General features: G+C 38.4%; 1 long non-coding RNA gene across 1 annotated transcript; it reads left to right on the forward strand.

Annotated features, from left to right (window-relative positions):
* The first annotated feature begins 15,600 nt into the window (after positions 1 to 15,600).
* LOC111092441 lies at positions 15,601 to 23,405 on the forward strand. The gene is made up of 3 exons (XR_005378772.1): positions 15,601 to 15,748; positions 20,073 to 20,163; positions 23,262 to 23,405. It is a non-coding gene; the product is annotated as an uncharacterized LOC111092441 (long non-coding RNA).
* The last annotated feature ends 1,661 nt before the right edge of the window (positions 23,406 to 25,066 follow it).

The raw sequence follows: 25,066 nt of genomic DNA on the forward strand, positions 1-25,066 counted from the left end.
CGGCCTCACGGGGTAAACAACCCCCACTGAGCCCTGCACCAGGCAGGGGCACAGCAGCTCCCCCAACTGCTAACACCTGAAAATCAGCACAACAGGCCCCTCCCCCAGAACACCAGCTAGACGGACAAGTTCCAGGAGAAGCCAAGGGACTTAAAGAACACAGAATCAGAAGATACTCCCCGCTGGTTCTTTTTATTTTTTTTTTTTTGTTTTGTTTTGTTTTGTTTTGCTTTTTGATTTGTTTCCTTCCCCCACCCCCTTTTTTTTTCTCCTTTCTTTTTCTTTCTCTTTTTCTTCTTTTTTTTTTTCGTTTTTTTTCTTCCCTTTTTTTTCTCTTTCTCTTTTCTTTCCTTCTTTCTCTCCTCTCTTTTTCTCTTTTTCCCAATACAACTTGCTTTTGGCCACTCTGCACTGAGCAAAATGACTAGAAGGAAAACCTCACCTCAAAAGAAAGAATCAGAAACAGTCCTCTCTCCCACAGAGTTACAAAATCTGGATTACAATTCAATGTCAGAAAGCCAATTCAGAAGCACTATTGTACAGCTACTGGTGGCTCTAGAAAAAAGTATAAAGGACTCAAGAGACTTCATGACTGCAGAATTTAGAGCTAATCAGGCAGAAATTAAAAATCAATTGAATGAGATGCAATCCAAACTAGAAGTCCTAACGACGAGGGTTAACGAGGTGGAAGAACGAGTGAGTGACATAGAAGACAAGTTGACAGCAAAGAGGGAAACTGAGGAAAAAAGAGACAAACAATTAAAAGACCATGAGGATAGATTAAGGGAAATAAACGACAGCCTGAGAAAGAAAAACCTACGTTTAATTGGGGTTCCCGAGGGCGCCGAAAGGGACAGAGGGCCAGAATATGTATTTGAACAAATCCTAGCTGAAAACTTTCCTAATCTGGGAAGGGAAACAGGCATTCAGATCCAGGAAATAGAGAGATCCCCCCCTAAAATCAATAAAAACCGTTCAACACCTCGACATTTAATAGTGAAGCTTGCAAATTCCAAAGATAAAGAGAAGATCCTTAAAGCAGCAAGAGACAAGAAATCCCTGACTTTTATGGGGAGGAGTATTAGGGTAACAGCAGACCTCTCCACAGAGACCTGGCAGGCCAGAAAGGGCTGGCAGGATATATTCAGGGTCCTAAATGAGAAGAACATGCAACCAAGAATACTTTATCCAGCAAGGCTCTCATTCAAAATGGAAGGAGAGATAAAGAGCTTCCAAGACAGGCAGCAACTGAAAGAATATGTGACCTCCAAACCAGCTCTGCAAGAAATTTTAAGGGGGACTCTTAAAATTCCCCTTTAAGAAGAAGTTCAGTGGAACAGTCCACAAAAACAAGGACTGAATAGATATCATGATGACACTAAACTCATATCTCTCAATAGTAACTCTGAATGTGAACGGGCTTAATGACCCCATCAAAAGGCGCAGGGTTTCAGACTGGATAAAAAAGCAGGACCCATCTATTTGCTGTCTACAAGAGACTCATTTTAGACAGAAGGACACCTACAGCCTGAAAATAAAAGGTTGGAGAACCATTTACCATTCGAATGGTCCTCAAAAGAAAGCAGGGGTAGCCATCCTTATATCAGATAAACTAAAATTTACCCCAAAGACTGTAGTGAGAGATGAAGAGGGACACTATATCATACTTAAAGGATCTATTCAACAAGAGGACTTAACAATCCTCAATATATATGCCCCGAATGTGGGAGCTGCCAAATATATCAATCAATTATTAACCAAAGTGAAGAAATACTTAGATAATAATACACTTATACTTGGTGACTTCAATCTAGCTCTTTCTATACTCGATAGGTCTTCTAAGCACAACATCTCCAAAGAAACGAGAGCTTTAAATGATACACTGGACCAGATGGATTTCACAGATATCTACAGAACTTTACATCCAAACTCAACTGAATACACATTCTTCTCAAGCGCACATGGAACTTTCTCCAGAATAGACCACATATTGGGTCACAAATTGGGTCTGAACCGATACCAAAAGATTGGGATTGTCCCCTGCATATTCTCAGACCATAATGCCTTGAAATTAGAACTAAATCACAACAAGAAGTTTGGAAGGACCTCAAACACGTGGAGGTTAAGGACCATCCTGCTAAAAGATAAAAGGGTCAACCAGGAAATTAAGGAAGAATTAAAAAGATTCATGGAAACTAATGAGAATGAAGATACAACCGTTCAAAATCTTTGGGATGCAGCAAAAACAGTCCTAAGGGGGAAATACATCGCAATACAAGCATCCATTCAAAAGCTGGAAAGAACTCAAATACAAAAGCTAACCTTACACATAAAGGAGCTAGAGAAAAAACAGCAAATAGATCCTACACCCAAGAGAAGAAGGGAGTTAATAAAGATTCGAGCAGAACTCAACGAAATCGAGACCAGAAGAACTGTGGAACAGATCAACAAAACCAGGAGTTGGTTCTTTGAAAGAATTAACAAGATAGATAAACCATTAGCCAGCCTTATTAAAAAGAAGAGAGAGAAGACTCAAATTAATAAAATCATGAATGAGAAAGGAGAGATCACTACCAACACCAAGGAAATACAAACGATTTTAAAAACATATTATGAACAGCTATACGCCAATAAATTAGGCAATCTAGAAGAAATGGACACATTCCTGGAAAGCCACAAACTACCAAAACTGGAACAGGAAGAAATAGAAAACCTGAACAGGCCAATAACCAGGGAGGAAATTGAAGCAGTCATCAAAAACCTCCCAAGACACAAGAGTCCCGGGCCAGATGGCTTCCCAGGGGAATTTTATCAAACGTTTAAAGAAGAAACCATACCTATTCTCCTAAAGCTGTTTGGAAAGATAGAAAGAGATGGAGTACTTCCAAATTCGTTCTATGAGGCCAGCATCACCTTAATTCCAAAACCAGACAAAGACCCCACCAAAAAGGAGAATTACAGACCAATATCCCTGATGAACATGGATGCAAAAATTCTCAACAAGATACTGGCCAATAGGATCCAACAGTACATTAAAAAAATTATTCACCATGACCAAATAGGATTTATCCCTGGGACACAAGGCTGGTTCAACACCCGTAAAACAATCAATGTGATTCATCATATCAGCAAGAGAAAAACCAAGAACCATATGATCCTCTCATTGGATGCAGAGAAAGCATTTGACAAAATACAGCATCCATTCCTGATCAAAACTCTTCAGAGTGTAGGGATAGAGGGAACATTCCTCAACATCTTAAAAGCCATCTATGAAAAGCCCACAGCAAATATCATTCTCAATGGGGAAGCACTGGGAGCCTTTCCCCTAAGATCAGGAACAAGACAGGGATGTCCACTCTCACCACTGCTGTTCAACATAGTACTGGAAGTCCTAGCCTCAGCAATCAGACAACAAAAAGACATTAAAGGCATTCAAATTGGCAAAGAAGTAGTCAAACTCTCCCTCTTCGCCGATGACATGATACTCTACGTAGAAAACCCAAAAGTCTCCACCCCAAGATTGCTAGAACTCATACAGCAATTCGGTAGCATGGCAGGATACAAAATCAATGCCCAGAAGTCAGTGGCATTTCTATACACTAACAATGAGACTGAAGAAAGAGAAATTAAGGAGTCAATCCCCTTTCCAATTGCACCCAAAAGCATAAGATACCTAGGAATAAACCTAACCAAAGATGTAAAGGATCTATACCCTCAAAACTATAGAACACTTCTGAAAGAAATTGAGGAAGACACAAAGAGATGGAAAAATATTCCATGCTCATGGATTGGCAGAATTAATATTGTGAAAATGTCAATGTTACCCAGGGCAATATACACGTTTAATGCAATCCCTATCAAAATACCATGGACTTTCTTCAGAGAGTTAGAACAAATTATTTTAAGATTTGTGTGGAATCAGAAAAGACCCCGAATAGCCAGGGGAATTTTAAAAAAGAAAACCATATCTGGGGGCATCACAATGCCAGATTTCAGGTTGTACTACAAAGCTGTGGTCATCAAGACAGTGTGGTACTGGCACAAAAACAGACACATAGATCAATGGAACAGAATAGAGAATCCAGAAGTGGACCCTGAACTTTATGGGCAACTAATATTCGATAAAGGAGGAAAGACTATCCATTGGAAGAAAGACAGTCTCTTCAATAAATGGTGCTGGGAAAATTGGACATCCACATGCAGAAGAATGAAACTAGACCACTCTCTTTCACCATACACAAAGATAAACTCAAAATGGATGAAAGATCTAAATGTGAGACAAGATTCCATCAAAATTCTAGAGGAGAACACAGGCAACACCCTTTTTGAACTCGGCCATAGTAACTTCTTGCAAGATACATCCACGAAGGCAAAAGAAACAAAAGCAAAAATGAACTATTGGGACTTCATCAAGATAAGAAGCTTTTGCACAGCAAAGGATACAGTCAACAAAACTCAAAGACAACCTACAGAATGGGAGAAGATATTTGCAAATGACATATCAGATAAAGGGCTAGTTTCCAAGATCTATAAAGAACTTATTAAACTCAACACCAAAGAAACAAACAATCCAATCATGAAATGGGCAAAAGACATGAACAGAAATATCACAGAGGAAGACATAGACATGGCCAACATGCACATGAGAAAATGCTCTGCATCACTTGCCATCAGGGAAATACAAATCAAAACCACAATGAGATACCACCTCACACCAGTGAGAATGGGGAAAATTAACAAGGCAGGAAACAACAAATGTTGGAGAGGATGTGGAGAAAAGGGAACCCTCATACACTGGTGGTGGGAATGTGAACTGGTGCAGCCACTCTGGAAAACTGTGTGGAGGTTCCTCAAACAGTTAAAAATATACCTGCCCTACGACCCAGCAATTGCACTGCTGGGGATTTACCCCAAAGATACAGATGCAATGAAACGCTGGGACACCTGCACCCCGATGTTTATAGCAGCAATGGCCACGATAGCCAAACTGTGGAAGGAGCCTCGGTGTCCAACGAAAGATGAATGGATAAAGAAGATGTGGTTTATGTATACAATGGAATATTACTCAGCTATTAGAAATGACAAATACCCACCATTTGCTTCAACGTGGATGGAACTGGAGGGTATTATGCTGAGTGAAGTAAGCCAGTAGGAGAAGGACAAACATTATATGTTCTCATTCATTTGGGGAATATAAATAATAGTGAAAGGGAATATAAGGGAAGGGGGAAGAAATGTGTGGGAAATATCAGAAAGGGAGACAGAACGTAAAGACTGCTAACTCTGGGAAACGAACTAGGGGTGTTGGAAGGGGAGGAGGGCGGGGGGTGGGAGTGAATGGGTGACGGGCACTGGGGGTTATTCTGTATGTTAGTAAATTGAACACCAATAAAAAATAAATAAAAATAAATAAATAAAAATTAAAAAAAAAAAAGATGATACTAACTTGAGGGTGGGTAAACTGAGGCTCAGTTACTACTTTGGCCAATGACTTTAAGAAAGGGATTCAGCTTCCCAAGTCTCAGTCTCTTTGTCTGTAAAACAAGATGATTAGAATGAAGGGATAGTGATGATCTGTCAAATCTAATAGATGAAAGAAGCCTTGAAGGATGTAGAGGATCTCAGAATTGGAAAGTGAATCTGGGGACCAGCTTTTCACAGTCTCCCAATTAACAGAGTAAGAGGAGCGGCTCAGACAGTTGAACCCATGTGTGCAAGGATTCACAACTGGCAAGTGACAGATGGGACTACAGCCCAGTTAGAATGGCCAGCCCTCCCAGTTTCCCAGGGTTGAGGAATTTCCCAGGACAGAGGATTTTCAGTGCTAATGCTAAGAAAGTTCCAGGCAAATCAAAACGTGCTGGATATCTGAGGACAAGGTCACTGCATTTCCTCATGCATTGGACACTGAGGACTAGCAGTCCTTGAACTGCCTCTGTACATTATAAAAATATTTTTCCAGGGTCAACACTCTGGTGGCATATAGGCACTCCATACATGACTGACTGGGTCTTATTCCACTGTTGGTGACCTTTAGCGTTAGATCTTGCCCTTGAGTTATCCTTCATGTCTTTGAGCTCAGTTCACTCAGCAGGAACACAGACTTAATGGCAGTGACTCCTTCAAAGCAAAGGTGTGGGGGATGTAACTTTGTGTCCACTCGGGGCCCGTACTGCCTGTCTGAGGGGCACCAAAGGGCTCAACCATCCTCAAGGCCTCAATGCCCCCTTTACCTTTACCTGTACTGGAGCAGCAATCAAATGTACATTTGTACATTTTAAAATGTACATTTTAAAAATGAAATCTGATTTTTGTCTATAAAAATAGGAATAAAGTTAAATAAATACTGCCTAATGCTGCCCAAAGTAAAGCACAACCAACTTCTCCATAATTTGCTGTTAGAAATGTGAATACTGTCAAATTTGCAATTTGGCAAAATATATCAAGAATTTTAAAAATGTTTGTACTTTTTTGACTCAGTAATTGCAGTTCTGGGAATCTATCCTAAGGAAATAAGTCCAACTTTAAAAAGCCATATGCCCGGCTATATCTAGTACACTGTTTTTCATAATAGCCAAAGAGTATAAACAACAAAAATGTTCAGCCATAAACAAATTGGTTAAATAGAATATTGATAAAATATATCAACTCAAATAAATATGTTGTAGTCATTTAAATTAGACTCATAAACATTAGTAATCATATTAATATTTATCTGATCATAGGAAATGCAAAATATTAGATCAAACTTAAACACAGAGTATAATTATAGCTATAAAAAATGTGTACAGATATAAATTTGCAAGACAAAAGACTAAAAACAAATACAGGCTTTCTTCTACATTTTTACAATTTTTCAAATTTTCTGAAATATGGAGATGCTGCTTTTATAACATAATTCTTTCCCCAACAGTTAAATATTTTCATCATGAAATGATATATGCTTATTATGAGAAAAATATAAAATTATAACATGTGTACCAATTGGCTCAGGATGCCATAACAAAATACCACAGACCGGGTGGCTTAAATGATAGGAACTTTATTTTCTCACAGCTCTGTGGAATAGATGTCTCAAATCAAGGTCCAGCAGGGTCAATTTCTGGAGAGAGCTCTCTCACTGGCTTGCAGACAACCACCTTCTCACTGTGTCCTGACATAGCAGAGAGCAAGCTCTGGTGTCTCTTCCTCTCCTTAGAAGTGCACTGACTTTATTGGATTAGGACCTCATCCTTATGATCTCATGCAACCATATCATGTCCTCATAGGACGTGTCTATAGTCACACACTGGGGTTTAGGACTTCAAAGTACAACTTTGGGGGAAACAAGTCAGCAGTACCTACCAACCCACATAACAGGGTCAAACCTCTGTTTGGTCTGGTCTCAACCTCTCTCCCTACAGAGTATCACCTGGGGTGCATCCCTGCAGATGGTTTTTCCTTGTTTTTGAAAACATTTGAAAAATAATTTAACTGATATATGCAAATACCTGTAGAAATATTAGTGAACTGTAGATTTCCATTGCAAAAGAGTAAAACTGCCTCTAATTTCCCTAAGCAACAGGAGGATCTTTAAAATTCTAGTTATATTTCCTGCCATTTAACTCTGTTTTTTTAAACCATACATTAATACCACTATTTTTCATTTATTCACTTAAATGTTACCTACCAACTTCCCATTATTAGAGATGAATGCCTACCTCCTTCGTAAAATTCTCTTCACAAACTTTTTCCTCATCCCTTCTGCCATACTTAGCTAGCTAAGTAACCAATTTATTTTTATGATTTCTGAAGGTCTTCTGAAATTCTTTCTCCCTTGCAGACTGCTATCATGTTGAGGAGAGATCCAATAATGCTTAATTGTGTAGTATTAATTTATATAACCATAAGAAAATGCTATTGCTCCAAAATATGTGAGGATTTTTGTAGTATTCTTGTCTGCTCAGGCAAGGGAAACTCAAAGCCTGAATGATAGCTAATCAAAGGTGCTAGAATAAGTAAATAACCACATGAAAAAAAGAAAGAGCCTTGATATCTACATCACACTGTATACAATATTAAATTTAAATTTAAAATTTTGAGATAAATTTAAATTTAAAATTTTAAGATATCTTATAGACCTAAAGATATAATTAAAATTTTTAGAAGTGGGGCACCTGGTGGCTCAGTGGTTGAGCACCTGCTTTTAGCTCAGGTCATGATCCCGGGGTCCTGGGATGGAGTCTGGCATCAGGCTCTCTGTAGGGAGCCTGCTTCTCCCTCTGCCTGTGTCTCTGCCTCTTTCTGGATGCCTCTCATGAATAAATAAATAAAATTTTAAAAAAAAAACTTCTAAAAAAAAGCATAGGATAGTATCTTTGCCACTTTAACTCAAGCAAAAACTTCTTTAAATGGGAGAGAAGTGGGCAGCCTTGGTGGCTCAGTGGTTTAGCGCTGACTTCAGCCCAGGGTGTGATCCTGGAGACCCAGGATTGAGTCCCACATCAAGTTCCCTGCATGGATCCTGCTTCTCCCTCTGCTATTCTCTCTCTCTCTCTCTCTCTCTCTCTGTGTGTGTCTCTCTCATGAATAAATAAATAAAATCTTTTTTAAAAAATAAGAGAGAATAGAGTAGGATACACCAGACTGTGAAGAGAGATTGTGAACCAAAAACTGGCTGCTAATGACAAATGTGACTTTCATTGACATTTTATTGATTCAAGTAAATCATATGGCCTTTTCTGAATTCAACAGGGTAGCAAACATTTTAACACTAAAAACGCAAGAAAGAAAACAAACTAAAAAAAATTTAAAAATGTAGGAAAGACATAATACAAAAATAAAGGATAGCTCTTTAAGCTGATTGTATTTACTACTTTGAAAAATAAACCACATTGTCTTTAACCCATTTTGCCACAGAATAGTGAAGGCGTCATTAAGAGAGAAGTAGGATATGAGTATATTTGGAGACCACTGTCTTGAGGGATGATGCCTCTGACAGGAGGCAGAGGTTCTTTTATTTTAGATTGCTCCTTAGCCTGTTTTATCACATTGTTGAAACCCTGCCACTGTTTTTCTTTCGTAAAAAAATAATAGACTATGGAATGAACACCTGTCTGATTTGTAACCCTAGCTATCGGAATAACTTGGTTAATCTAGTCAGTGCTGTTTTAGTGGAGGAGTGATCCTAATATTTATAATACTTTTCTTAGAAGGATATAGTCCGAATTGTTATTCAAGGGAAAAAGAAAACACAGATATCAGACATTGTTATAACTTGCTATAAACTGATGAACTGTAATACATGCATCAAAAAGTGCCATATGCTTACTGATATATCTCTTATTTCTTTTTTAAAGATTTATTTATTTATTTGAGACAGAGAGAGTGCAGGTGGAGTCAAAGGGAGAGGGAGAGAGAATCTCCGGCAGGCTCCCCACTGAGCATGGTGCCCACCGTGGGGCTCCATCTCACAACCCTGAGATCATGACCTGAGATGAAACCAAGTTGGATGCTTAACCAACTATGCCACCCAGGTGCCCCAATATATCTCTTATTTCTTATTACGTAATTCAGGAAATCATTTTTTTCTTTTTCTTTCCTTTTATGTCAACACACCATTTCCTTCAGATTCTCCTTGCTTTGTGTGACCCCCCGCCCCCCCCCCCCCCCAAAAAAAAACACATCCCTGGTGTTGCATGTGGACCCTGGATAGAAAGGGGAGAGAAACAGCTGTGGGGACTGTTAGGTTTCATGATAAGGTAGTGCTACCTACATAACGATAGCCCCAGCCCACCATTCCATCCACCTCATAGGTCTCTGGTGGCAGAAATATATCTGATCACAGAAGTTTGTCTTGTTAGTCACACTCTAACTTCTCGCTTTCAAAATATTTTGCGAAGTGAATATCACAAGAGCAGTGCTATGATAAAATGCAAAAAAGTACACAGAAAACTGAAGAGCATGGTTTCATTCCAGAGCATAGTCAAGGTCAACAGGTTCTTGCAAGTAATAATCTTCTGTTTTCCTTATAATAATATCTAGGCAACACATTATGGAGTTAAATAGTTGCATCTTTACACTTGCATCAGTACAGAATATTAATATCAAAATATTAATCATTCACTTATTTTTTTTTAATTTTTTATTTATTTATGATAGTCACAGAGAGAGAGAGAGAGAGAGAGAGAGAGAGGCAGAGACACAGGCAGAGGGAGAAGCAGGCTCCATGCACCGGGAGCCCGACGTGGGATTCGATCCCGGGTCTCCAGGATCGCGCCCTGGGCCAAAGGCAGGCGCCAAACCGCTGCGCCACCCAGGGATCCCTCATTCACTTATTTTTAATTAAATATTGAACACCTGACAAATTGCGTTTAAATAATGACATTTCACAATAATGGAGAGGGATTGCCATTGCTGGTGCATTTTTTTGAACAAAGGGAACAATAACTAAACATCAGCATTGACTACACACCTATAAGCAAAGACACTCAGCATCAATGATCTGTGACTCCATAAATATTTCTATTAACATGCAACTCCTATATTTTAAAATATAGGAGTTTTAAAATATTTTAAAATGCTTTAGAAATACCATCATACCATATGTTCCCAAAGCATAACATCATTTTATACAAAGACTACCTTTTGTACCATATCACTCTTCTGCTCCAGAGGCCCCCACTCTTTCTTTCTCATTTGGCATCACCATGATCTCAGCCCTGAAGTGCTATTGAATATCATCACCTGGTGTTCTCTCCCTTGCTCTCTCCCTCTACCCAGCCACACTGGCCTCCACACTGTTCTTTGAGGACACCAGGTACACTCGTCCAGATTCCATGCCTTTAAGCCTGTCTCTTTCTTCCACTTGGAATGTTCTTCCTCTAGACAGCCATGTGACTCACTACCTCTTCTTTCAGCCCTCCAATCAAACACAACTTTACATGAAGCCACCCTTGATGTGTGTGTGTTTGCGTACATGCTGTGGACTGAGTGTTTTTGTGACCCCAGAATTCATGTGATGAAGACCTAATGCCCAATGCGATGATATTTGGAGATGGGGCTTTTGGGGAGTTAAATGAGCTTAGATGAAGTCATGAAGTTGGGGCTTTGGTCTGATGGGATTCATGCTTATCTAAGAAGAGATGCCAGAGACCTCACTTTCTTTCCATCCACCATGGGAGGACACAGCAATAAAGTGTCCATCTGCAAGCCAGAAACAGAGCTCTGAACAGGACCCAACCATAATGGCACCCAATTTTGGACATGTGGCCTCTAGAACTGTAGGAAAATAAATTTCTCCCTTCATGTTCGTTGAACTGAACCAAACTGAGCTGTCCCTCTTAAAATACGTTAGTTGAGAAAGTGACATGCAAGGCAATACTAAGGAGCCTGGGGTGAGAGGCTTTGGTTGGCATCACAGCTCTGCAGTAAATATCATTGCAAACATCACTAAAACTTTTAGACATAGTGGTAGTGTTCTCATCTGTAAAATGACATGATTTGATCATGTGAGCATAGGTAATGCCCCCCCCCCTCACCATAGCCTTTTCCAAAGGCCTATGTGATAAAGGAGAAGAGCCAGTTTCAAAAAGCTAGCTACACGTTCAAGCACATAAAATGAAATGAATACTATTACAGATCTTATATCTGGAAAAGATTATAACAAATAATGAGACCAATATTTCTGGTCCAAAATGGCGAACAAGTCAGAGTATTCAATTGCCTACCTCCCAAATCCCCTGTAAATCTCACACATAGTGTATGCATGCACACGCGCACATACACTCACACACTCATTCACACACAGATGCGAAAGTTTGATGTTATGGCTGCAAACTAGCAAAGAATGACTATCATAAACCTAACATATGGAGATTCTGGAAAAATTAACTGCAAACAAGGAAAAGAGTTAGAGCCAGCCTGATACTCATCCATGGATTTTAGGAATCCAGCTAAGAATCAGTGACTATCATGAGCAAATTCTGAGAAAAGTAAATGGAGATGAAAACCCTCCTTAACAAATTCTATGACTTAGATCCTAATCAGTTGGACTCAACTAAAATTTAGGTAAAAATGACAATTTTCTAGGAAAATATAGGGTTTTTTTTTTTTTGGTTTTTGTTTTTTTAGATTTTATTTATTTATTCATGAGAGACACAGAGAGAGAGGCAGAGACATAGGCAGAAGGAGAAGCAGGCTCCCTGCAGGGAACCTGATGCAGGACTCAATGCCAGGACCTCAAGATCACAACCAGAGCTGAAGGCAGACACTCAACCACTGAGCCACTCAGGTGCCCCTAGGAAAATATAGTTCATCAAAATTGACCTCAGAGAAAAATAGAAAATCTAGAGACACTAATTACTACAGATAAAGTTGTCAAAAAATGCCTCAGGTTCCTCTCTCAAAGAAAATATCAAGATGAGTCAGTTTCCCAGGTTAATTCTAGCTAAACATCAACAATGTCCACACAATGCTGCTTAAGGCTTCCCCGTTTTTTAAGAAACAGTTAAAATATTCATACCAATACCTCATGACACTGTTAAAAAGGAAAAACAGTCACAGACCTTTTTAACAAATAAGACAGACTTGGTAGCATGAAGTAAATAGTAAAGTAAACGACAATTCATTTTTTCTCTCCACTCTCTGTTCAAAACCAGCTCCTGATAGAGCTCAGAGCTTTCCCCTGCTAGCTACAGCTTCAGCTTAGGATTATGAACAAGGTGATGAGGAAATACAGTAAAACTAGAGTTTTACTGTATTTGGCACTTGGAATCTGACACTGATGCCTTAGGACTTCAAAGACAGAGGAAGAGAAAGAAAGGCTTCTTTGTCACCATGTTTATTGGAGCTTCTGCACTATTCTGCCTTGGGTGATCCATCTCCTGCCTCCCCTTATCCTCGCTGGGTCCCTCAACCTCTGTCTAATGTCAGCCACCCCTCACCTGGGCCACTTTGCCTCTCTAGGCATCTCTCCCGAGTGGAATCTCTTCTAGGCTGGCTTCTTTGCCTCCTCCCATTGGAGAGATCCCACATCCTCAGCCTGCCACCTGTGTGTGTTAGTCTGTAAGAATCTAAGTGTAGGGGTGCCAGGGTTGGTTAAGCATCTGTCTTCCGCTCAGATCATGATCCCAGGGTCCTGGGATCTAGCCCCATGTTGGCTCCTTGCTCAGCAGGGAGCATGCTTCTGCTTCTCTCTCTGCCCTCTGCCTGCTGCTCCCCTTGTTGTGCACTCTCACTCTCTCTCTCTGTCAAATAAACAAGTAAAATCTTAAAAAAAAAAAGAAATGAAGAACCTAAATGTAGTTCACTTGTATGTCAGTGGCTAATGCAGGCTGTTGGCTGGGGCCTCTGGACCTCTCCAGACAGCCTAGCTATGTGGGCTACGTGGGGCTTCCTCACAGCTGGGCAGCCAGTTTTGTCCAGAACAGGCAACCCCAGGAAAAGGAATCAGGTGGGAGTTATGTCATTTTCTAATCTAGTCTTGGAAGTCACACAGCATCATCGTGTACCCTGACAGAGCAGCCCCTTCACCCAGGTTCAATAGGAGACAAGGAGATGCCTCCTCTTCCTGCAACTGGTCATGTTCTGGAAAAGCATATTACTCTGGCCTTTTGGGGAAAATACAATATGCCCCAAAATTCTTTTTCTCCCCCTCAACCTGTTAGGGACAGTGTCACATAGCCTAGCCCTCACTTAGCTTAAGGTAAAGAAAAACAACTCCAATCATCTCTTCCATGTGGGGAGTAGAGGGAACAACCCCCCCCCAAAAAAAAGGCTACAAAGCCCAGCAATACTCTCCAAAGAAATTCCCCTTCCCTTTCATGTCCAGTGCAGCCCTTTCCCACCATCAAGCTGGGAGTTATGCAAGGAGGCAAAACAGGTATTTTACTTTATTTGCAAATGCTGTAGAAGATGCCTGGTACCTAGAAGTTGGAAGATGCATAATTTTTTCACCCTTTCCCTGGGGGCACCCTGCTGGGATGAGGACAGTCTCATATAAACATCTTATTAACTAAAAAGTTGAGTCCAACATTACAGAGGAAGAATACAGCCAAATTTAGTGGAGTTAATTTTAGAAATGCAAGGATGGGTCGATATTCAGAAATCTATTAACATAATATGTGTGACTCATAAAATAGAGTGCTTTTACCCAATGCCAGAAAACACACACACACACACACATACACATACACACACAGAATCTCATGAGAAACAGGCTAAGGACATAAAGTGACAAGTCACACAGACACACAAATACAAACCAATGGATAAACACTCAATCTCATTCAAAAAACAAATATTATGCAAATTAAAACAAGCACTATTTTTAACTTACAAAAATAATAGTATAGAATGTTACAGCACAGATTTGTTTCTGTGTTTTTTGTTTTTCTTTAAAGATTTTATTTATTTATGAGAGATACAGAGAGAGGCAGAGACACGGGCAGAGGAGGCAGAGCAGGCTCCCTGTGAGGAGCCCAATGAAGGACTGGATCCTAGGACCCCAGGATCATGACCTGAGCCAAAGGCAGGTAGATGGTCAACCACTAAGCCGCCCAGGTGTCCCCCATGTTTTTTTTATGCTCTGTCAAGTTTCAGTTACATAATGACATGCCTTTATAAAGCTTTCAAAGATTCCTTTGGAGGGAAGGGACCCTAAGCTTTCTCCCAAGCGCCCCAGCCAAATCTCCTCACTTGATACCACTCTGGTAGCATTTTCTCCTGTTGATCCTGGCTATGTGCAGGTAGGCTTTGCCCTTATCAATACCATCTTTTCTTGGAAGGCAAAGACCACGTTTTATTCATCTTTTGTATCCTTATGGCACCTAGCTCAATACTTTGTACAGCATTTATTGAGTAACAAAGACAAAAATAATGTTAGTAAAAAGCCTGATATTTATTGAATTTACTACACAGCCTGCATTGTGGAAAGCACTTGATACGAATCATGTGAGCTCCACAACCACTTGAGCTAGAGACTATTATTAGTCTAATTACAGACTAGGAATCAAAGACATAAAAGGAGAAGTAATTTGCCTATGCAAAAACAAATCTCTGCATTTGAACTGTGTTCTTTTCTCTAATGGACATATCGATGAATCCTGGAGATCTCGCAGGTTTCTTTTGGCACATAATGATAGAGAAAGGGGGAAAATTAGAAAAATCTCCAAAGAATAAAAATAGAGGCAAACAAATTGCATATGCATTCAGAGGAGGAACCAAGGATTGCATTCCAAAGTGATCTGACAGTAAGAATTAGAGGAACTGAAGAATGTAAAAGTAGTAAATGCCTAGTTTCTATTTAAAGATTGTCATCTTAAGAAAGACAACAATTGTTTATATGACTTTTAAAAAATATTCATTAAAATAATGGAAAAAAGAAAAACACTAATTTACACATAGATCAAATGAGTGCTGTGATACATTTTTGTCTCTAATTCTGCTTGAATATTTAAACGGAATCTCTCTATTGTTATTGATTATAGCTTTCTGCACCCCCCACACATCCTCTTTTAAAAGCCTTGTCAGTCTGATAAGAACTAGAATGTTGTGTACTTTTCTAATTCACTTGGCATTTATTCAAACCCCACAGCCCTAGGACTTTGAGGATATTGAATTTGAGTCATTCAAAGGGCAAAAGCACATGTTTAAAGAGGTTAGTTGTGGCCTCATATACTTACTGGATACAGTGCTTCTGTTCCTGAACAATGGAAAAATTTGACTGTTTCTGCTTAGAAGTTCATGGACTTGGAAGGCTCCAGACAATGTAAGTATTCACCAGGCTCAGACTGTGCTGGATAAAATTGAAACGTTGGGTCACAACCGAATGCAAACCTAACCCTCTCTGAATATAAGCATCTCGGACTGTGTAATTCATGGCAGAAACTTGAATTTGCCAAAGAGGAATGTTAGAAGTAATAAAAACAAGAAGAAATGAAGTGAGAATCCCAGAGCCTTCCTTGCATGCCAGAATAAAGTAGACGTGTGTTACATTCTTCCTTTTTGTGGGTCCCATCCACACCTGTTGTTGCTTTCCTGGGGAATTAGCCAAAAGTGATCCAATTTCTAAGTTGTAGTGGTGAGAAATGATTCTGTCCCAGGAACAGGAAGCCAAGGTTCACATTTTCCATCCTCCTTTTTTCAAAATATCTTTGATAGAGGAATATTGATTTAGTATAATGGCTCAGGGAAAGCAAAAGGCCACTATCATAGAGGCAGCATAAGAAAGTTGGTTAATATGTTGATAACTTGAATTACTAATGCATCACTTGGTTTTTGCAGAACTTGGTTTTTCTTTTCTTTTCCTTTTTTTTTTTTTTTTGGTTGGTTGATTGATGATTGGTTGATTGGTTGGTTGGACATGTTTTGTTAGAGACATGACCCCTGAGAGGTGAGTCGGCTGTCTCTTTTGATGATTTCCTACATTGTTGAAAATAGCTGCTCTGCTGGAGCATGGTCCCCAGACAAAGTGCAGGCTCTGGTTTTAATTAAAGTAAAAAATTCTGCTGCAAAATCGTAGCTCTTGTGTTAAGGTTTATTAGAAGAATATTTAATGAATATACCCATTCATCAGTTCCTTTGAGCACTTATGTTGCTAGCACTGAGCTTTACTAAAAGATTGGAAAGACAGTAATTCTCTATTGGAAATCTGAAGGCCGGCGTGGAAGATGAGACAGGGAAAGTAGCTATATAGATGGTCTGCTTGAGATTGTTGTCACATATTCCTGATAAAATATCGTACTACCAATGAAATCAATACCATCTATGTGTTTGTATTCAAGCAGAGTAGATGGATGATTTTTTTTTTCCTTCTGTCACAGCGATATTGGAAAGCACAATCATTCATTCCCAGTTTACAACTCGATACTGCCACCTTCACCAGGTCACTTAACCACACCAAGCCTCAGTTTTGCATCTGTCTTATAGTAATACTTACTTCCTGGAGTTGGCGTGAGAAGCAAATGGGATAAAACAATCTTTCCAGGAATCATAATAGCGCACATAGTTCCTTTCAACTATGCAAGCATATCTCTATTACTAAATCATAGACATTGGCACAATATAAAATGTAATTCTAGCAGTCAGAGGTTTCCAAGATAGAATTGAGTGACACTGGGCAGTTGTGGTTGCTGCCACTGCAGGGTTTTAAGCTTATGATCATTTGGATGGAATGTTGCAGAAAAGATCCAGGCATCAGATGAGTGGTTGGACCAATCTACTTTCAAGATCTCTTTTTTAATTCTATAATGTTGGCCCGTTATTCAAGTCTCATACTGTCTTCTTGGATGAAGATTTTATTTCATCTTCTTCCCTTGAATGAATAAAATATGAAAACAAGAGCAGCTTGTACTCTCTGCCCAAATGGCCTAAAAAGGTCATGAGTCAATCCTCCTGATAGGCACAGCCTATGAATTTGGATGATCCAAAAGAATGCAGCTCTGATCTCCTGCCAACCTAAATAAGTTCATCAGAGATGGTCAGTATTATGTGGCTGTCTTACTTTTGACAAGATGATCCAAGTGCCAAACCCAAGTCTCTCTGACTCTGCCCCACTTTCCAGATGTATTTGTCCACAGCCATGGAAGACTGGCCAAGGTTCAACAGTGGAAATAAGATTTCTCAGCCTGTCAACTTAACTCTGAAAATAGGTACTACCCAATATTTACCACAAACCTTGAGATCTCTACCTTCAAGAGGGAGCCAAGAAATGAAGCTGCAGGGATTAGGAAGGAGGGGAAACTGACACCACAGGAAGTTTGATTCAGTTTGAAGAAATTTAATTCAGCTGGAGAAATACCCTTCTTGAATTTGATTCAGCTGGAGAAATCCCCTGGTCTAGAACTAGACATTTGCTGTAATTTATTTTTCTCATGCATTGCTTGCAGTGGGCAATTCTAGATTTTTCTGATATCTGGTCCATTTCTACCTCCAGTTTAATGAAATATTACTTCTCCACAACTATCCCTGCTCTCGGTAGTTAGGTAATGTCATGAAGCCAACTTTGGCCAATGAAATATAAATAGAAGCTATATGTCTTTCAGGAATGCTTTGTACAACTGATAGAACTTGACTTCCCAACCTGTCTCCTCCATCACTAAGAACCCTTATGATGCATGTGAGACTGTGGTGCCACAAATTAGTGTGTAATAAATAAATAGAGCAGAGCCTCCCACCAACCTGTGGTGGACAGACACATAGCATAGGCACATAACATAAGAGAAAAATAACATTCATTGTCTTAAGCCACTGAAGTTTGTTATCGCAGCCAACCTGGTCTGTCCTGACTGATACAATGCTCATATCCACCGGTAGGAGTACAACAAATTTGGTTAAAGGATTACAACAAACAAACTGCAAGAAACTTGTAATTTTATATTCATTTTTTTTCCTCCACAGCTATAGCATAAGGTTTTATTTTTCTCTAAATATTTCAAAGTACCAAAATACTAGTAAAGAAATCATTTCTCAATGTAGCTATCTCTATTAAAGCGCTTTGTAATTAGGGGCACTTGGGTGGCTCTGTTGAGCCTCTGACTCTTTGTTTTGGCTCAGCTCATGAGCTCATGAGTTGTGGAATCAGTCCTTTGTGGAACCTCACATGGAGCTCCATGTGGGCTCTGTTCTCCCACGGATTCTGCTGGAAGATTCTCTCCTTCTGCCCCTCCCCCTGCACACAGGCACGTAGTCTCTCTCTCTTTCAAATAAATAAAAAAAAATTTAAGTACTTTGTATAAACATATTAAACTGTGAGTTTTTGCAGGACAGAGAATGAGATTTCCTTTTCTTTACAGGTGTCCCAATGCCTATCAGAGAACTTTCCCAAAAAGAAGTGTTTACTGAATAATTACCACAAAAATTCTTATTCTAGGCTCCTCCTTCAGGTGCAAAATTCCTTTTATTGATATTATCCTCACCTCAACTTTCTAATTTGATTTGATTTCATTCTTGGGTTCCTCAGTGTAGAACATTTTGCTGAAGCTGTCCTCCCCCATTGGAATGCATTCCTTACTTTCCTCTGAAGAATTTAATCCCACTTCCTCCAAAATCACTTCCAGGCATAATCTGGCCCAAGTGGTTCTCAAACCTTGTGATTTCAGGAGTACTTAACACTCTTAAAAATTCTTGAGAATCCAAAGAGCTTTCATTTACATGGGTTATAGTTATTTACATTTATTGTTTACAAAATTAAAAACTGGGAAAATCTTAAAGTATGTGTTTATGTATTCCTTTAAAACAACAATAATAAATCAATTACATGTAAATGTAAACATATTTTTTTTAATAAGAAGGCTTTTAATGTTCAAATCAAAAACATTTTTCCTGAGAATGGCATTGTTTTACATTTTCACAAATCTCTTTAATGTCTGGTTTAATAGAAGACAGCTGGATTTTCTTATCTGATTCTGCATTCAATTTGTTGCAATATCCCACATCATATATTTTCCAAAGATCTCAACTGTATACTTGTGAGGATATAAGAGTAAAAACATAAAATGCCATGTTAGTGTTATTATGGAAATTGTTTTGAATTTGTGCAGTCCTGAAAGGATCATGGGATCTCTCGGGGTCTCCTTTCTCCTCTGAAATGCTTTGGCGTAGGGAAACTCTGTGGCAGAGTTTACCATTTGATTATTCTCCAACTGTTTTATGCATATTAGATGTGGTTTCCAATCTATATTGTAAACACTATGAGGGCAGGAACAATGAATGCTTATAAAATATGAAAGAGTACAAAGCCTGCTATAAATATGACCACAGAACCATGTCATCAGATTATTGAGTATTAAAGTTTCATGATTTTTTTAAATAAATACAACATTCCAAAATAATCTAAACTTTTAAATTATAGCTCATTCAACTTCTTCCACCCCTCAGAGACAATCAGGATAATGAACATAGTCATTTTTACAGTAAGTTTTTATACTTTTATGCAAATATATATTCAGTATTGATTTGTCTGAGTTTTCTTTACATAAATATTATTTTACACATCTTAAGCCTGAGTTAAAAACTCAGAATCCTGCTTTTGAGATTTCTCCACTTTGCTTCCTATAAACCTAGTAATGCTATGTCTTTTCTTCATTTTCTAGGTGTAGATGTTTAAACTGTTCCCAAATGGACACACATTCCAATAATGCTAAAATGAGTATCCTTGTTCATGTTTCCTTAGTTATTTGCACTGTAAGTATTCTAAATTAAACTCTTAAAAATGGGCTATCTGGCCCTCTTCTGTTTGGCCAGTTGTAGTCACCTTCACCAGTAGTGTATACCAGTGTATCTTTCTACCACCAGTGTACGAGAGTGCCATTTGCTTCACACTTTATATTGTCACATTTTATTTATGTCTTATTGCACCCTTCTGAGCCTAGCACTGTGTGAAAGCATAGCGGACCTTAGCAAATACTGGTGATCTGAAGCAGCACTAAGTTAAGGCTTGAGCATTTGGGTGTGGATGTATTGTACAAGCATAGCACACTGCCTCTTTCCTTGTCCTACATGAGCCATGCAATGGGCTAGTAGGCTATTTCTCCAATAGACTCAGCAAGGTATAAAACAAACCCAGAAGCTTCTTTTTTTTTTTTCTTTTTTTTTTTCCATTCCAAGAATTAGTTTGCATTTCACATGCTTTAAGTACAGTAGCTCTGTCCTCTTTGCCTGCATCCTTAGCCAGAGCAGCCATCCTGTCTTTGAGGTCACCATTACCAAAGCACCAAGACCAGTACAGTTGACATGCTTCAGCCTGGACAGAAGCTGCCAGAATCCTCTTCTGCAAAGCCAACTTTGCAGTAGGATGCATGGTTATGGAGTGAGAGGCCACTGTCTGTATTCAATTATACTGCTGTGGGCCTAATGTGATTGTTTCAAGATCCTACAAATTACCAGATGTCGACAACCAGCTCAAATGTGTTTCCCTGTCCCCATAAGCTGAAGGAAAATGTAAAAATTGAGTGGGAGGCTGGTATCTCCTTGATTGTGGTTACTTCAACTCTGTGTCTTCTCATTTGAGGGAAGTAGTGGATATGTATATGAGAAAATGTGATGAGAGCACTGTTGTAACCCAGCTTGGTTTAAATACCTGTGGCAGACTGAGTTTACAACCATGTGCACATTTTATGTCAAGAAGCACATACTAGAGATGTCGATGCGCAGGGTGGGATGACATATTCTAGCTATTCCTATGAATGCAGTAAAACTCTGAGTCCACATACCTTTGTGATTTTCTTCTAAAACAAAACTCAAATCTGCAAAGAAAATTTAAACTACATAGCACACAGGACATTTGCAAATATCATTACAACCATTTAAAACATCATTAATAGTCATATTTATCACAAGAGCTGAGGTATGAAGTGTGAAAGCCACTTAGTAAGACAGTTCACAATGAAGACCAGAAATGGTTGGGTTGCCCCTACCCAAGCATAATCTTTGACGACTCCCCCACTTTCGTGTTTACAGACAGAAACTTCTGGTGCTCATTGCCACTGAGCTTCTGGTCTCTTGATCATTTCTAGGGAAAATTCAAAGTTCACAGAATTTCTGTTTGACCTGATGACTTGCACAGTGCAAGTAGTTTCTGCTATTATTAAATATTCATAGCTATTTCCCCAGGATATTTAGTGAATGAAACAATCTCTGGACTTTTGAAATTTCTAGTTTAGGTTATGGTTTTTGTTTTTGTTTTTTTTCAAATTGCATATTCTCTCTCCCACATGCTAGAAGTGAATATATTTATTCAGAACCCCTTTTCTCCAAACCTAGGGAAAGATCTTCTGGATTTTAAATACCAAGAATGTCAGTTTTAGCCCTATTTTCAATGACTTCCAAAGCTAAGGATTAATATTATTTGATTTCATTGTTATCTTAGAATATTTACAAATAATTTACCATTCTTTCCCAAGAGAAAATAGCATTTGTGAGGAATGAGCAAACCTGAGGTGACTCCACATTTAACCTTCTTACTATTATTACATAAAAATATTTTCGTATTACAAATATATAATTAATAAAATATTTTAAATATTTTAAAATACACACATTACTTAAAAATATACATTTCCTATTGTAGCAGAAATTAGAGAAAGTGTGAAGTTTTGGCTTGTAAAGCTCATGATTTTTTTAAAAGTTTGCAGTAGGCATTGGTAAGAATAGACCTTTTCTCAGATACTTATCTCAAACTCAGATAATCTGGGTGCATAACATTTTGAAAATGCCAAAAATGGTAAACTTGTTAGGATACAATAAATAAATTTTACTTAACAAAAGCAAGCAAGAAATGAAAAGGAACAAATATATCCTCAAGCTGGGAAAAATCATTTTAAACTCTCAAATATTTATTTGATATTATCTTTCCAAGAACAATGGAGCAAAAATAATCACATTCCTTTTCCTTTACATACTTTTGTTCAGAGAAACCAGATGCAGAATGAAGCTTTGCTTCCCTGCCAAACTGTCAAGTTTGTTTAATATTTAAGTTCCATACAACATCAACAAAAAAAGCAAAATTATTACTAGTGGTGAGGGTTCTGAATTTGAATCATTTTAAGCTGATCACTATATGTTCTGAAAATAGACATAAATCTCCATATTTCCGAGATCTTTTGAGTGCTTCTCACTGTCATTCTAGGGGTGATGAAAAGTGGAATGGTTTTATAAGTGTAGGTATGCATACATGCCTCATATATATATTTGAAGTGGTATAGCTTTCCACTACTGAAATGTATTCATGTTCTTTTGGCAGAACAGCTCTTAACAAAGAAATATTTAAAGGTCCCCCATAAGATTTTCTTGTTCATGACAATCATGGTCACAGTTAAAATCATGAACACTAATACTTATTCGTTGCTTACTGTGCACTCAACACTGAACTAAGCATTTACTTACATTATCCATTTGAGCTTCACAACCACTCTTTAATGTAAATGATATTTTCATCTTCTTTCTACATATGAAGAAACTGAGGCATAGAAAGTTTAAGTAACTTGATTGATTTCATATGAATCATGGATTAAATATTCTTTTTACCTCCCTCCCCTAACACAATGGTAAAAGGATATATTTTATGTTCACAATTATTTATCCCTGCCCCGTCATTGTCATCCTTCCCTCTAGCTGGTGTATGTTTAACTGCCCCTGTGACTTTCAGCTTGGCCATGTGATTGCCTTTGGCCAATGGTACATGAGTCAAAGTTTTAATGCCACATTCCAAACAGAAACTTTCAGTGGACTCATTAGTTTGGCAATGCCTCTCTTATGTTCTTATTCTCTATAATATGTCCCAGGTATGAGCTCCTCCTTCATCCTGGGTGCCACAAGGAGAAGACGTGGGGGCCCAACTGAAACAGCACGGTCAAGCAGAATGGTGGCTGACCCAGAGCACTCATACAACCTAAGCAGAAAATAAATCTATGTTGCAAGCCACTGAATTAATGTGGTTGGTGGTAACAGCAACAAAAGCTGACTGAAAAATAACAGTGGAGGAGGAGAAAAAGCTATTATGTACCCACAACAGTAAAAAAGCACTGGAGAGAGGCCATCTGCAGATAAAAGGATTCAAAACTTTCTGGAAGGTGGAGAGTTGCTCAGAGTGTTGACCTGCACAGTTGAGATGGAACCATAGCTTACAAAATATGCAGGGATGCTATTACCAGGCTGATAAGCAACCTGCCTTGCAGAACTTGGCAGAAAACTTGGACCCCTAGATACCAAACGTTCTCAAAGCTTATGAGAGTTACTAGCCTCCACTTCTGGGATTCACACTACACCAAGCTCACTTGGTTAAGAAGTTTTGTTTAGTATAAAATGCTCAAGGTTAGCTATTGACCCAGTCTTGGCTACCAAGAGATATTAGAGTAAACCTGCAAGAGAAACAAGAAAAAAAGACTAATGTTATCATGAATAAGGTATATCCTTGGAGCAAAGAGAGATTATTCATGGATAGAAGAGAAATGCAATATAACTTTAAATAGTAGTCACAGAGAAACTAAAGGAAAGGCTACATTTTAAAAATAAAAAATAAACAGTGTCAAGGAAAGAGAAAAATCAGACAATAATACAAAGTCTTGGAAATCTAAAATATTGTTCCCAATATTGCTGATGCTGACCCTGATTGTTTAATGAAGCTGGTGAATGCTGTATATATCTATTGGGAAGATATTTCTTCCCTGTTATAATTATGAATAGGTGGCATTTTGAGATTATGAATATCCTGTTTCACAATTGCCCTCCATCCAGTGGGTGGTGTTAGCATCCATTGACAATCCTTGCCTGAATCAATCACCATCCCGTGAGTAGCGAAATACTGTTTTCAAATCCTATCATTCCTTTTATATTTATTGTCTGGCATTCTCTCTCTCTCTCCCCCCTCAGGTATCATTAAGGACTCATGGATCTTTATTACTTTTTAATTACATTGTTATCCATTATTATTCTTAAAAATTTATTTATTTTAGAAAAAGAGAGAGAGAAAGCAGTGTGAGGGGGAGGAAGGGCAGAGGGTGATGGCAATGGATAAGCAGACTCCACACTGAGCACAGAGCTCGACATGGGGCTCAATCTCACAACCCTGAGATCATGACCCAAGATTCAGACACTTAACCAACTGAGCCACCAAGGAGTCCCTCTATTGTTATTATTTTTACTTTTTTTCTTTTTTTTTTTTTTTTAAATTCTTACTTTAGATACTCATTTTTCTCCAGGAACCCCTATGAGCTGACTCCTCTGAATGATATGCTTTAAGTTTAATAGAACATATTAAATGGCTCGAAAAACAAATGAAAAATACAGAAATCTATGTACATTATTGTGAGAAAAGAGTACCAAAAACAGAGTCCAAATACTTTCAGAGTAAGAAACAAAACCAAACCAATTAATGAACAAGAAACCATCAAATAACAGGAAATAGACATTTTATCAATAATATTTGAAGAAATTCTTTGAGGGAAAATTATTTTCAATCTTAAATTCTTTATCCAACTATGAATAAAATATAAAGGAAAAAATAGATATTCAGCATTCAAGACTCAGAAAATTTTTCCTGAAAACACTCTTTTCCAGGAACCTCTATGGGGTCATATGTCAGTAGAAT

Source organism: Canis lupus, chromosome 25 (assembly GCF_011100685.1).
Source record: "Canis lupus familiaris isolate Mischka breed German Shepherd chromosome 25, alternate assembly UU_Cfam_GSD_1.0, whole genome shotgun sequence".
In the NCBI taxonomy this organism is placed as follows: Eukaryota; Metazoa; Chordata; class Mammalia; order Carnivora; family Canidae; genus Canis; species Canis lupus.